Source organism: Astyanax mexicanus, chromosome 3 (assembly GCF_023375975.1).
Source record: "Astyanax mexicanus isolate ESR-SI-001 chromosome 3, AstMex3_surface, whole genome shotgun sequence".
NCBI classification, from domain to species: domain Eukaryota; kingdom Metazoa; phylum Chordata; class Actinopteri; order Characiformes; family Acestrorhamphidae; genus Astyanax; species Astyanax mexicanus.
In genome coordinates, this window is record NC_064410.1 from 36,629,229 (window position 1) to 36,643,229 (window position 14,001).

Genomic DNA, 14,001 nt, shown 5'->3' on the forward strand with positions numbered 1-14,001 from the left:
TCAAAGCTTAGTAGCTGTAGTGGTCCAATCTCAGTTCCTGCTAAAAGAGAAGAACTGGTGCTGCAGGTCTAAAAGTCAAGAGTGTAGATTGAAGCTTTTAATAATAACACTATATACACATATATATAATAACACAATATAGCACTTTAGCCTTTCAGATCAGATGAATACAGTTAAGTAGCACACGTCTATTAAACATGCTGGTAGAGACAATTATGTATCAGTAATAGCTCAGATAGAAGAACTGTAACCCTCCTACAGACGACTGGCTAGACAACTGCAGTAACAGAGTGTCTCGTTTAATAAAGTGCACATCAGAGAGGATGTGTGTATTCCTCTGATCTTCCATTGCTGTCAGGGAATCTCTCTGGACAGAACGTCTGGAGAAATCGATTCCGACACTGACACACAAACACAGCTCACCACTGTCAAAGATTACCACGCCCGCCGGGCCACAAAGGGCTTTAAACTGCTGCTGTAATCCCTCACAGCGAAGAGACCCTGACCAACACAGCCAGAATCCAACTCACAAAACCAAGCAGTGCCAATTAGAAACCTCAGAAAAGACATGAGCCCGGAGCCAGACCAATATCCCAGACTACAGAGGCAGAACAGAGAAAAGTTCAGTGTGAACAAAAGTTTAACATGCTTCTGTTGGTTGTTGGACTTGACGTGACGCAATTTGTTCTTTCATGGTAACTGCCATTCGAATGAATTAGACTTGAGAAGGGAATTTTAAAGATGATTGTAGGTGCAGTTTCTCCAAAATTCAAATAATGACCAGTTCCTGAGCTTAAGTCAATGACGCGAGACTTCTTTAAAAGTTTCAGCTGTTTACTGAACCAAAATATTCAGATTACAAAGAAAGCTAAAAGTTATTTCCATATTTTTAGGAGAATGGCTTAGTTCCATGTAGTCACGGTCAAAGATCGTTGCGCTATGACCCTCTAGTGGCTGATGCAACTTCATGCCTCAGCCACATGATGTCACGAATAAATTAATATAATTAAGCAAATCTTACCAAACAAAAATCATTACTGAATAGGCAACAGTCAGTCTTATCAAATATTCCAACAAACATTAAATATTACAAAATTTAAGTTACAATTTACTTATTTCCATAATGGCGCTAACAATGATCAAAACTAAATCCACACCTGCATGTCCTAACTATGAATGAAGTTACTCTTATTTAGAGCCTGTCTAGACACAAGCTTTTATACTCAGCACTCATCCACACACCGGTGAGAAGAGGCAGCCAATAGCGCACAGCGTACTCTCAACCGGAAACAACAGTCCACCTGGACGATTACATTGTGCACTATAGCATTTCAACCAGGACAGAGTCTGGACATACTTTACACACACACACACACACAAACTTATTTACTTATTTACACACATACACACCAGATCAATTTTATTCAAGAGTATTCATTTTTTTCTGGGTAATTTTAGAGTATTCAAATTACCTGATCTCCATCTTTTTGAACTGTGAAAAGAAACCAGATTACTATCATAATGACTAGATTAACACATTTAAAAAGAGCACAGTAGAGAATTCTAATTCTCTAATTCTAACAGTGAGGTATTTTTTGTATTTTAGAGAAATTATAAATTATTAAGGCAGAATGTCCAAATAAAACAATGAAAAGTCTCTTGGAAACTAGAGAAAACTGTACAGGAAAAGGTCTGACAGACCAGATGACCACACACAAACTTACATACATACCACACAAATATGCACCAGATCAATTTAGAGTATTCAATTTTGTTGTGGGTAATTTTAGAGTATTCAATTTACCTGATCTCCATGTTTTTGGACTGTGAAAGGAAATTAGAGTCCCCGGAGGAAACCCACGCAGACACAGGGAGAACATGGAAACTCCATCCAGATAGGAGACCCCAGTGCTGGGAGGTGAATGTGCTAACCACTAAGCCACCACACTGCCCATGATATCACAATATTATCAGTTAACAAAATGTGATAAAGTAAATGTATGTGCATAAATTAAAATAACAATCACAATGTTTACTAGATAGATAGAGACAAACAGACAGAAAGGCAGATAGATACATAAATGAATAGGCGAATAGATAGATATCATAGCCCTTCTAATCAATGCATTAGTGCAAGCATTGTCACACTAATCTGGACCCACTGCTAGCACAGATGCGCAAATGCACACACAAACACACACAATTAGTCCAGTCCTCGGAGAGAATATTGCCAATAGAACATAAACTCATAGAACATAAACATGAAACTATTGTCCCCATGACTAGCGACAGTTGTGGGTTAGATGTGTATAAATCCTTCTTTGGAATGGCGATGCCCCTTCAAATACTTTTGAGATGAACTGAGGATGAGTTGGGGTGGACCAGACCTTATTAACATTGCTAACGTGGCTGAATGCAATCAAATTCTGAGAGCAATGTCTCCAGAATCTAGTAGAAGACTTCCCTGGATAGTAGAGACAGTTACTCCAACAAAAGCAGGATCAAGTCTGTGGTAATACACTTGATAGTGTTACCATGGATGGATGGATAGATGGATGCATGGATGGATGGATGGATGGATGCATGTATGAATGGATGGATGGATGCATATATGAATGGATGGATGGATGCGTGTATGAATGGATGGATGGATGGATGGATGGATGCATGTATGAATGGATGGATGCATGTATGAATGGATGGATGGGTGGATGCATGTATGAATGGATTTATGAATGGATGGATGGATGCATGTATGAATGGATGGATGGATGGATGGACAGATAATTGCATGTATGAATGGATGGATGCATGTATGAATGGACGGATGAATGGATGGATGGATGGATGCCATTACATGAGTGTGTTTTCAAGGCTGTTGGGAAAAGCTAGCTAGTAAAATGTGTAGGAAGAAGAATAAACCAAAAACATGGTGTCATAAATCTTTCAAAAACACAACAGATAAAGATCAAAAGAAGACAAAATATCTGCACATCTCCCCACTGTTGCCATGGTTTCACAGCTTTTCTCTCCTCCTCTCAAGGTTGGTGGACAGTGCTTTGAAGGTTTGAGTGGTGGAGGAGAGCGTAGGAAAGACAGTGCATATTCAACAGGTAACCAAGCAACCAAACAACACACACCAGCCATGAGGAGAGAGGTGTGTGTGTGTGTGTGTGTTTCTCAGCCTTACCTGCCCACTCCACTGCATCCCACACCAGACTCTACAACTCTGCTGAATCCCCCTCACACACGTTACACACTGCTCTCACACACTCAGACACGCTGCTGTTTCTCTGGGCCGGAGAGTCTGATACCTGCTGAATATGTTCACAATAACATTACTCTGCATCAACAAGCAGAACATGTCATTCCAATAGAATTTATCTATGTTTCTTTTTAAATAAAGCTTTATTTAGCATGTCTCCGCATCCTTCCCTAACACACCATTAATGTGTAGTCGTTTCCCCATAGTTTAGCTTTTCCATTTCTTCTATAATGACTGACTGCAAGGCTTCTGTGTTTCAGTATTTTAATGTTAGGAAATGTCCGCCAGCTTAGCTAGCTTGCTACCATTAGCTAGGTTAGCTAAAGGTGGCTAAAACCTTAACTTACCTTCGATATTAGTAATGTACCCCTCTATGCAGTTGCTGTATCCTTTTATCAAAACTGCTATTGGTATTTGACATCATTCTTTAGCCCATTTTTCTACATCATTCATGGTAAAACGTGGTTATAGCTGAAGACTTGTGGTCCACGCCATTGTTGAGTGAGGTCTTACTTCCAGTTCCACCCATCACAGCCTAACTTTCAATTAAAAATGGCGGCCGCATGAATAAAGTCTATAAGAGAACACAGTTCCATTGCTCCACAGTCCTCCGCACTACTCAATGTCCAATAGTTAAGTGAATTCTTTAGAAGAGGTGTTAACAATTTTTTGAATATAAATGTCTACATTTTCAAAGGGGTTAAGCACAGTCTTGGACTACACAGGATTCTAAACAGATACAGGGGGTGGACAATGAAACTGAAACACCTGGTTTTAGACTAAAATAATTTATTCTCCCGACGGACAGTTCTGGTGGAAACAGGAGAGTTGAGGTGCACATTGAATTCTGCCGTGATTTGGGCAGCCGTGGTTTTATGTTTTATGGATACAATCAAGGTTAGCTTCCGAACATCCCTTTCAGACAGCTTCCTCTTACAGCTTCCACAGTTAATCCTGTTGGATGTGGTTAGTCCTTCTTGGTGTTAAGCTGACATTACCCTGGATACCGTGGCTCTTGATACATCACAAAGACTTGCTGTCTTGGTCACAGATGCGTCAGCAAGACGTGCACCAACAATTTGTCCTCTTTTGAACTCTGGTACGTCACCCATAATGTTGTGTGCATTGCAATATTTTGAGCAAAACTGTGCTCTTACCCTGCTAATTGAACCTTCACAATGTGCAATTAATGAAGATTGTCCACCAGGCTGGTCCAATTAAGCCATGAAACCTCCCAAGCTAAAATTACAGGTGTTTCAGTTACATTGTCCAACCCCTGTATTATCCATTGCAAGAAAATAGAGTGTAAAAATGGCTTAATCCCTGTCCAGGATAATGTAAATGGAAACAAAGCTGCAAAAATTTTGCCTATTTGTGAAAACACGTTTTCATATTTCTGGCCTACAGTAGTTTAGCTTTCTCTGCTCCACCATAACAAGGTTAAAAAATCAGGGCAGCCAATCAAGTCAGAGATCATGGGAGTAATGAAATAACATAGTTTTAAGAAAATGAACTAAAGCCCCTCCATTTTATCTAATGTTCTATAAATACGATCTCTACCTTGTTTATGTGTTTACAACAATTCTTTCCAAAACCTCCACCGCCCCGTCTCCACCCTTCAACCCTGTTATCTCTCCTTCCTGCCTTCACTTATCAGGCAAACGGAAGCTGCATGAACTCTAAACAAAGGTTCTCTGAGTTCTCTCCCCTCCTGCATAATCACAGGCTGATGGCATGTTCCAAACTAACAACATGAGTCTTAAAGGGATAGTTCGGGATTTTTGACATGAATCTGTATGGCATCAACATGACCAGTGTCGTGCATTCTCACTGACTTACCCTCGACCATGTCCGCTGAGCGGAGTTCTTGTCCAGTATTGTCCGAGCCGAAAGTAGTCCGGCATGTTTGCTGGGGTCACGAAACGAAAGCGTTTTTCTTCCCAAAACAGTACGAGTGCAAAAGAGTGATTTATTTGCATAACAAAAAACGGTGTCTGCAAAAGTCACGCCTCATTATCACTGGGGCACTACTTTCATTTTGGATCAGTGCGCATGTCATTCTAACTGCGAGCAGCGCACTAGTCTTTCAGATCATTGGCTGCGCTCAGCTTAAACCAGCAACGCAAAGAGCAAGCTTTAGAGAGAAGTTTATCGGCTTTTATAAGCTTCTTGAACACAGATTTATACATTTGTATGTGTGTGTGTTAAAATGGTGCGGACTTGTGATTATCCAGGCTGTAGCAACAAAGATGTGGCTGATTCTCCGCACAGTTTCCATCGTATCCCCGTGACTGACATTGCTCTCAGGCAACTTTGGATACTTGCAATGGGCTTCCATGTGGACACCAAAGTGGTGAAAATGAAGAAGCTTCGTGTTTGCGGTGCGCACTTCAGCGAGGATGACTATGTTTCTCCATGCCCGGGAAATAGGAAGAAACGGATTTTGAAGAAATCTGCTGTCCCAACGTGGAAGAAAGTTCTCAAGACGCCGGCATTCAGGAGTGCAGGGAAGTTGCTGTTGTTTGTGATGCAGGCAGCAGCTGGCCCGCCGACGTCCTCATCAATTGACAGGTTCTGTATCTCGGGCATAACTAAATCCCACTCGTGGCAGCAGTAACATTCCACCTCTGTCGGCATTAGTTCGCACTTCAAACAAGTGCACCAGGATTTGTCGGCCACCCTTGGTATCGCAGCAGCAGCAGCAGCGGCTCCAGCTTCGGTCTCAATCATTTCTCTGTCCACCCTCTCTCTTTCTGCACGATCCAATTCGATTTGGGCAAGTTCCTCCTCAGTATACTCAGGCTCATAAAGATACCCCCTTGGCTCTGAGCGGAAATCAATATATTCCTCGTCGCTCTCGTAGTCCGACATGTTCACGAACAGTAAACAGTGAAATCGAAACCGTAGGCTAGCTGCCAGGTTGCGCAATCGCGCGCACTGATCCAAAATGAAAGTAGTGCCCCAGTGATAATGAGGCGTGACTTTTGCAGACACCGTTTTTTGTTATGCAAATAAATCACTCTTTTGCACTCGTACTGTTTTGGGAAGAAAAACGCTTTCGTTTCGTGACCCCAGCAAACATGCCGGACTACTTTCGGCTCGGACAATACTGGACAAGAACTCCGCTCACCGGACATGGTCGGGGGTAAGTCAGTGAGAATGCACGACACTGGTCATGTTGATGCCATACAGATTCATGTCAAAAATCCCGAACTATCCCTTTAAAGGCACAGTGTCACAGACAGCCTCTTTAATAATAAAGGATAAAGAAAAGGTTGCAAAATGAGGTTAACAATTACTAACATTGTTTTTTCCACATAAAATTATAGTTATAGGGAATTTAAATATTCTAAATATTTTTGTATGTACTGAAGCATCTTACCTGTGGTTGGCTGTAGTCATTGTGCTGGAAGTCAGTAGGTGTGCGTGTATTTTTCATTATATATTTTGTAACAAATTGTTTTACATTGTTATTTTAGTTTCAATGACTGTCGAAAACATGACATGGACAACAATTTTTGAAGATGAAGCCACCACAGCTGTAATATACAGTACAAGTCAAAAGTTTGGACACATCCCTTCTTATTTAATGTTAATCTTTATTATTTTCTACATTTTAAATAAATATAGAAGACACCAGAGCTTTGAATGAATGCATATGTGATTATGAAGTAAACAAAAAAGCATTAAACAACATATCTTTTATACTATAGAAAGTCAGTCACTCAGTCAGCTTCATGAGTTGAAACCTGGAGTGGTTCTTTAACTGTTTTAACCCCTTATGGCATGACGTTGCCCTTAGGCAACAAACCATCTTTAGGTTGTTATTCCGTTTTATACCATGCATTATTTATTTATTTTACAATAAGGTATACAAGTGGGTCATATATAAATATATGTAAAGAACTGTTTTTGTAAGCTTACTAAAACAAGTATTTTTTATTTGTTGCTTTGGGGCAACAGTTTGTAGACCTTTATGATTATTTGCTGATTCAAATAATCAGCTTGCTATAAAAAACAGTCCTAAAGAAAAAAATCTCCCAAATAGTAGTGGGATATATCACATACTATAACGGGTTTAAGGAGTTCTAGAGGTGCTGAGCTTTTGTTAACTGCTTTTTTTTTTTTTTACTCTGCACTCCTTCTCATTCCAAACCTGCGTTGGGTTTTTTGTCAAGTGTTTGAAAAGGCCAAACACTTATTTGTTTACTACCTAACTGCACATGTGTTCCTTCATAGTTTTTAATAAGTCTATAATAATAATCTACAATGTGGTAAATAATAAAAATAATCAAATAAACAACAAACATTAATGAGAATGTGTGTCCAATGTTTTGACTGGTACAGTATATTGTGTATATGCAGAGGCATCTCAGGTGTGATTAGTTGGGAGTCGTTGTGCTGGAATAGTTCTCCTCTTGTTCTCTACTGTGGTCACGAACAGTAACACTGACCCGTAAAATGATGCTGTACCAAAAACACACTGACTCATGCTCCTGTTCAGCTCCTCTCTGAAACACACACTGCTAATGTTCATTGGTCAGATGACTAATCTCTTAAAGCTGCTGTTTCTGCAGCACAGCTAATGCTTTTACTGCAGTCTGAGATACGGAGAGAACTCTGAGCAGGACACGGTGATTTATAACCTTCTGCAGGAGTTTATGTGTCTGACCTGTCACAAGACTCTCATTTTTCAAACCCTAAAATGATTTGTGGGGGTCTGGGTGTTTATTTCCCAAAACTGCAGCTTATATCGAAAAACATAAAAGAGGATAAATTCAGCTACTGTACAAACTTTAACTGCAATTTAACTCATTAATATTCAACCTTTTTATATTTTAGTGGACATAAGCTAATATGCTCTGGAAAAAAATACGTTTCAGTTTCTGAATCAGTTTCTCTAATTTTGCTATTTATAGGTATATGTTTGAGTAAAATGAACATTGTAGTTTCATTCTATAAACTACAGACAACATTTCTCCCAAATTCCAAATAAAAATATTGACATTTAGAGCATTTATTTGCAGAAAATGAGAAATGGCTGAAATAATAAAAAAAAAAGATCCAGAGATTTCAGACCTCAAATAATGCATAAAAAAGTTTTAAGGGTTCAGAAATCAATATTTGGTGGAATAACCCTGCTTTTAAATCACAGTTTTCATGCATATTGGCCTGTTCTCCTCCACCAGTCTTACACACTGCTTTTGGATAACTTTATGCCACACCTGGTGCACAAATTCAAAAAGTTCAGATTGGTTTGATGGCTTGTGATCATCTATCTTCCTCTTGATTATATTCCATAGATTTGCAATTTGGTAAAATCAAAGAGACTAATCATTTTTAAGTTGTCTCTTATTTTTTTCCAGAGCTGTATAGTTAAATGAGATGAATAGACTTTGTTGGGTAGTGTTTATAGACTTAAGTAAGTCACACCGTTTTTTTTTTTAACTAAAGTCTCATTTCATTATTATTCACAGCATTTTTAAGCATTCATATTTAATAATGATAAATACTGTCGTAACTAGTGTCAGTTAATAATTAGCTGAGGTATTTAACAGCGTTTATTACTGTCGTAATTAATGTTACTTGGTTTCTTATTGTAAAGTTTTACCTAATAATAAAAACATGTATATAGTATCTTCAAAATCACCAGAAATGTTTACTGCTGTTCTGGCTTAACATGAATAGATTATTCTACGGTGCCAGTGTGCTATTGGAGGAAAAATGACTAATAATAAAAACATCAATTATCTGGACATGGAACAGCTGTGCAGCCAATTACTTCGAGCCCCTACTGTACATATTTATGGGGCAGTGTTTGAAAATGCATATAGTGGTAATTCCTATGTGGTTTACCCAATTTGGATATAAATGCTTTCACATTAAAGCTGATGAATCTGTCTGAATACCATTTCAAATATAACAGATTCTTCATAGTCTTAACCTAAAAAATACAGTTTGCTACTATACACCAATTTAACACTTTACTCCCAGCAGACAGTCTCAGTAATGGCCGCTGACATGGAGGATTTTTTTCTTTTTTTTTGTTCACTTTTCTGTGGCTGTAGAATAAGCAGACAGTCTTTATGCACAGGAAAAAGAGGGAGTGCTCACAAACGGAAGAGAACACAAATATACTGAGATGTACAGAACATGTGCTGCAGGCTTGATTAATGTAAAAGTGACATGAGTGGAAAAGTTCTTTGGATGATGATGGTTCTTCAGCAGGGCATGTGTGTGCTACCTTTAGGCTAGCAATTACATTGGCATTTGGATAGATGAGCTAATGCAGTGATGCAATATACTGTATGTAGTGAGGCAAATATGGAGATTTCATACTACATTACTGTACATGGCTGCTTTTAGCCCTCCTTGCCTTCCAGCTCTCTTAGCCTGCTTGGTGACTCATATCTCAGTGGTCAGACACTAGTGAAAATGCTTTATAAAATTAAAAACAAAAAAGTAATAATTTTGGCCTATATTATACTACAATGTATTATTTATTGCTTTACCAAAATTATTATGATTCATTTGCAATCATTGGTGATGTTTTATACATCAGTATTTGCAACTGTGGCCTTGTTCCAAAACCAGACTGTGTGTGTGTTGTTCTGGGATGAGTAAATCAAACACAGCAGTGCTGCTGGAGTGTTTAAACACTGTGCTCACTCACTGTTCACTCTATTAGACTCTTCTTCCTAGCTGGTCCATCTTGTAGATCTAAAGTCGCATACAGAAGCTCTAAATCTGTTGCTGCACAGTTTATGTTTGCAGGGTTGCCAGGTCCAACAAAACTATCCAGCCAGTCCAGCAAGTCAGTCAGCATTGCTATTCATCTTAATTTCTGGTTACATTGTGAATTTTTTTTTGTGATTTTTCTTTTGTTTCTGACGACCGTGGTAATTTTTAAAAGTAGTCAAAAAAAAAAAAAAAAAAAAAACGCATCCCACCACCCCTGAATTTTCACCCGCCGCTGGACTTTGAAACAAACCAAATTTGGCGGGAAAACCACAAACCTGGCAACTCTTTGTGTTGTTTAGACGATTATTAAGTATTTATTTTATGTCCTTATTCATTGTGATTTTAAACAAAATTAGATTAGATTACATTAGATTAGATTCAACTTTATTGTCATTGTGCAGTGTACAAATACAGAGCCAATGAAATGCAGTAATTGATCCCAATTTTATTTTTCTAAAGTCCAGAAGGTAAAAGGTGTCTCCAACTGAAGAATCAGTCATATATTACACCACAGACATAAATCATTTTTATCATTTTGCAGAGTCCCACATCATAATTTAGAATTTCTCATAGTGAAATACAGTGCTGAGGAGCAGATCAATAAAGTGTAGTCTGTTTCTGTGTTGAACTTTTGTGTAAATCATGAGTGACCGGTCGTAAATTGCTGAAACATATCTTGGAGTTGATACCGCTCCAAACGACTCAGAATAGCTGAGAATGGTGACAGATAATGGCCGTTTGATCAGTCTGAGGGAAGACTCTATGTTTAGAGTGCTCTTATCTAATCAGAGACTTGTCAGTCTGCCTTTTTCTCCCAGACAGGCTAGCGTTACTGCCAGACTGCTACACGGCCTCATATCACATTATCACATTAAAGCGTTATTTATAGCATTATCAATAGAGAAGACACTGGTAACTGATATGCTCTGAGGGAAACACATTTACTCAGGCTGAAGCTAAATGCTGTGTAGACAGCAGGAAGGAAAAACGTCTGCCTGTTGGGTTAAAGCTTCTTCATGTTATGAATCCAACTCTCATGAATATTCAAGACACTTATAGTGAACCTTTCACCATTAATAAGAGCTATAAAAGATAACTCCATGCGTGCATAATTGGCCCAAACCCTGCAAATTGCCGGCTGGAAAAGTCCATTACTCCACCCTGATGGTCCTCATGAAAGGAGACTCAAAAGACGAAATTCTGACCCGTTTTACACACGTCATCCATCACGGTCCCACTGGGAACTATTTTTACCAATAGCTGTAGGATGAACTGCCTTATGTAATGAGGATGGTTTATATGGATGACACACTGTGTGCATGCGAGTGGAAGACTTGTAGGTCACTTTGAATAAGAGTCAAATCAATGACGCAACTCAATGCAACCGAGGCTATACTGTAAGCGTGGATGTGTGTGGAGGGGGAGGGGTAAGAAAAAAGAGAGAAAGAAAAAGAAAGCAGGAAAAAGCCACATTCTTCTTCTGCAGATAAGCAAGTCATTATCTAACTCACCGTAGCCTGTAATGGTTTTTAAAAGTAAGACTTTTTTATATTATTTCAAATGCGCCTTAATTCAGAAAGAAGACACTGGAAAAGAAGGGTGAAAATCCGTTTGAAATAAAGTGTTTTCAAGCTAATACCACAGGTGTGTTTAGCAAGTTACAGATTAAGGTGAAAAAATAATGTTACTCACACAATACTCACACATTTAATCAGATTCAGATGTTTTTTTTTCACTCTTGTTTGAGATTCATTTGAGCAAGAGTGAACACAGTAATCACACTCTGATTCAGACCAAAACTAAATCAAAACTGCAACTGCAACACCCTTGCAAAGAAGGTGGTCCCTGACCGGTCCAAAACAAACTTTAGAGCAGTTAATAATAGCTCCCATAGCCAGTTGGTAAATTGTCAAGAGAATTACTACAGCTAGGATCAAATGCTATCTATGCACTGTACAGAAATCCACACTAGAACTGCTTCCTGTATTTACTTTCTTGCTTCAGCCCCAGTCAGGTCTGTCCAATAAGCAGTGAGAATGTTCACTCATGGTCTGTTGTGAAGCATCTTGAGACACTTGTAAAACAAACCAATTCAAGAGGAAAATGAGTTCACAAAATAGTGAACTGATTTAGACCAGAGTAAACATGTTAAAATGTCCTAAGAAAACACATGCAAATACATGCAAAGATTAATGAAGTAAATGCAAAAAATGTGCAAGACTAACCAAAATAAAACTGTGCAGTAGGGCCTAAAAAAACACTGAAGCTGCAGAACTAATGGTGTTAGATTAGGTGGTGTTGTTTTTTTGAGTGTGTGTGGTTAATTCTTTTCCCCACCAGCCATGTTACACTTATATACCACATATAACAGTCGTAAGAGAGCAGTATAGAAATTGAACTTTTCCAATAGAAAAACAGCAATAAAAAAACAGTATCTCTTAATCTTCCGTTTCTGGGGTGTTCCTGATGAGAGCCAGTTTCATCATCATATGGTCTTTGCGACTGCAGTTGAGGATACTTTCAAAGTTTTTTTTTTTCAGATAGACTGACCTTCATTTCTTCAAGTAATTTTCTGACTTTGTTTAACACTTTTTTTCACTAAATAATTCCATATTTTTTCTTCATAGTTTGGATGACTTTAGTAAAAATGTACAATGCAGTTGTTATTTTTAAATAATAAAAACATACAGAATTTAGGGTGTGTCCTTACTTTTTAATGGTAATGTATACCAACCACTTCTCCCTCAGTTATTTTATTTTATTTATTTTTTACATTTTGGTATATTATATTATTGTGGTATATTTCTTAATTTGTGAAAACACGTAAAATAAAATGACTTAAAAAAATAAAGGAAATAATGGACTTCCCCCAAAAAGGAGAAATGGTTGATCATGAAGTGCTACATCTCACCTGTATACATTGTAAGGTGTTATCTTGTAGTTAAGGCTGAACACTGGCCCGTGTGTTCATGACAAGGCGATGTGAATTATCACAGTTCGGGCGAGGCCTTAATGAGGGTTTAAGAAGAACTGGGATGATGACGTTCTGTTTCCAAAGTTGTGTAGGCATGGCAAAAGTCACGGGACAGTACGGGACAGTTAGTAGTTATGGACTAAGGTTTGAGTAAGGTTTCTTCTGTCTTGAGTGTGTCAAAACAGGAGAAACACGAAAATGTGCAGGGCAGTAGGACTATAGTGGCCTACAGTGCTGCTCAGAGCAGACGTAGAGACAGGCAGGGGTCAGTATTAGAAAACATATGCTCCAGAGTGCAGCACTTTCTGCTCTGATTTAGCTGCATATATAAATAATAATACATAACCAATAAGAATCCAACTATTAGAGCATGTGTGCTGCATGCTGGATGATGCACATTACTCTCTCAGCCTGGAAAGCAGCACCACATGACAGTGAATCCACCAATACACTCATCGGTGTATAGGTACACACATTGACAGAAGTGTATCTGCCATAAACTGCTGTATTGATATTATGATTAGGGCAAATTTTCAGATGCTGGTGCTGGATTACATATGTGACTCAATGCTTTATTTAAAGCTGTGCAAAAGCAATAAAAACAGGAGATGCTGTTTTGTTTACTCCGCAGGGCAGGAATTAAAATTTTATGCTGACCACTGCACTTCCATTTTTTTTTCCAGGTTCATGTTATTTTAGGGTTGTTTGTCTGTTTTTTTTGTGCAAGAGATATGATTATATAACTCCATTAGATGCAGCCCTGTGTACCTTTTCTCTAATGCAATCCCCTGTCTCTTTGGTTTACACTATACAGACATACAAACCAAACAGTCTAGTCCTCCATCTCACAGTCTTTCATTAAAGCAACAGTTATCTACAGCATCATTTCTGTGTGTAAATGAATTCCAGACTGTGTATATTAGCCTCATATTAGGCTGTAGTTGCAGAGCATTAATGTCGGGTCAGGGCAGATGTATAAAAGAGAAGGGCACAGGTCCTCTCTGTTGATTTGAATATGCAG

At 38.5% G+C, this 14,001-nt stretch overlaps 1 protein-coding gene across 2 annotated transcripts in view; it reads right to left on the reverse strand.

The window, feature by feature from the left end:
• The window catches only part of dtnbp1b (dystrobrevin binding protein 1b), a 72,676-nt gene that overhangs the window by 39,437 nt on the left and 19,238 nt on the right, over positions 1-14,001 (reverse strand). The window lies entirely within an intron of this gene.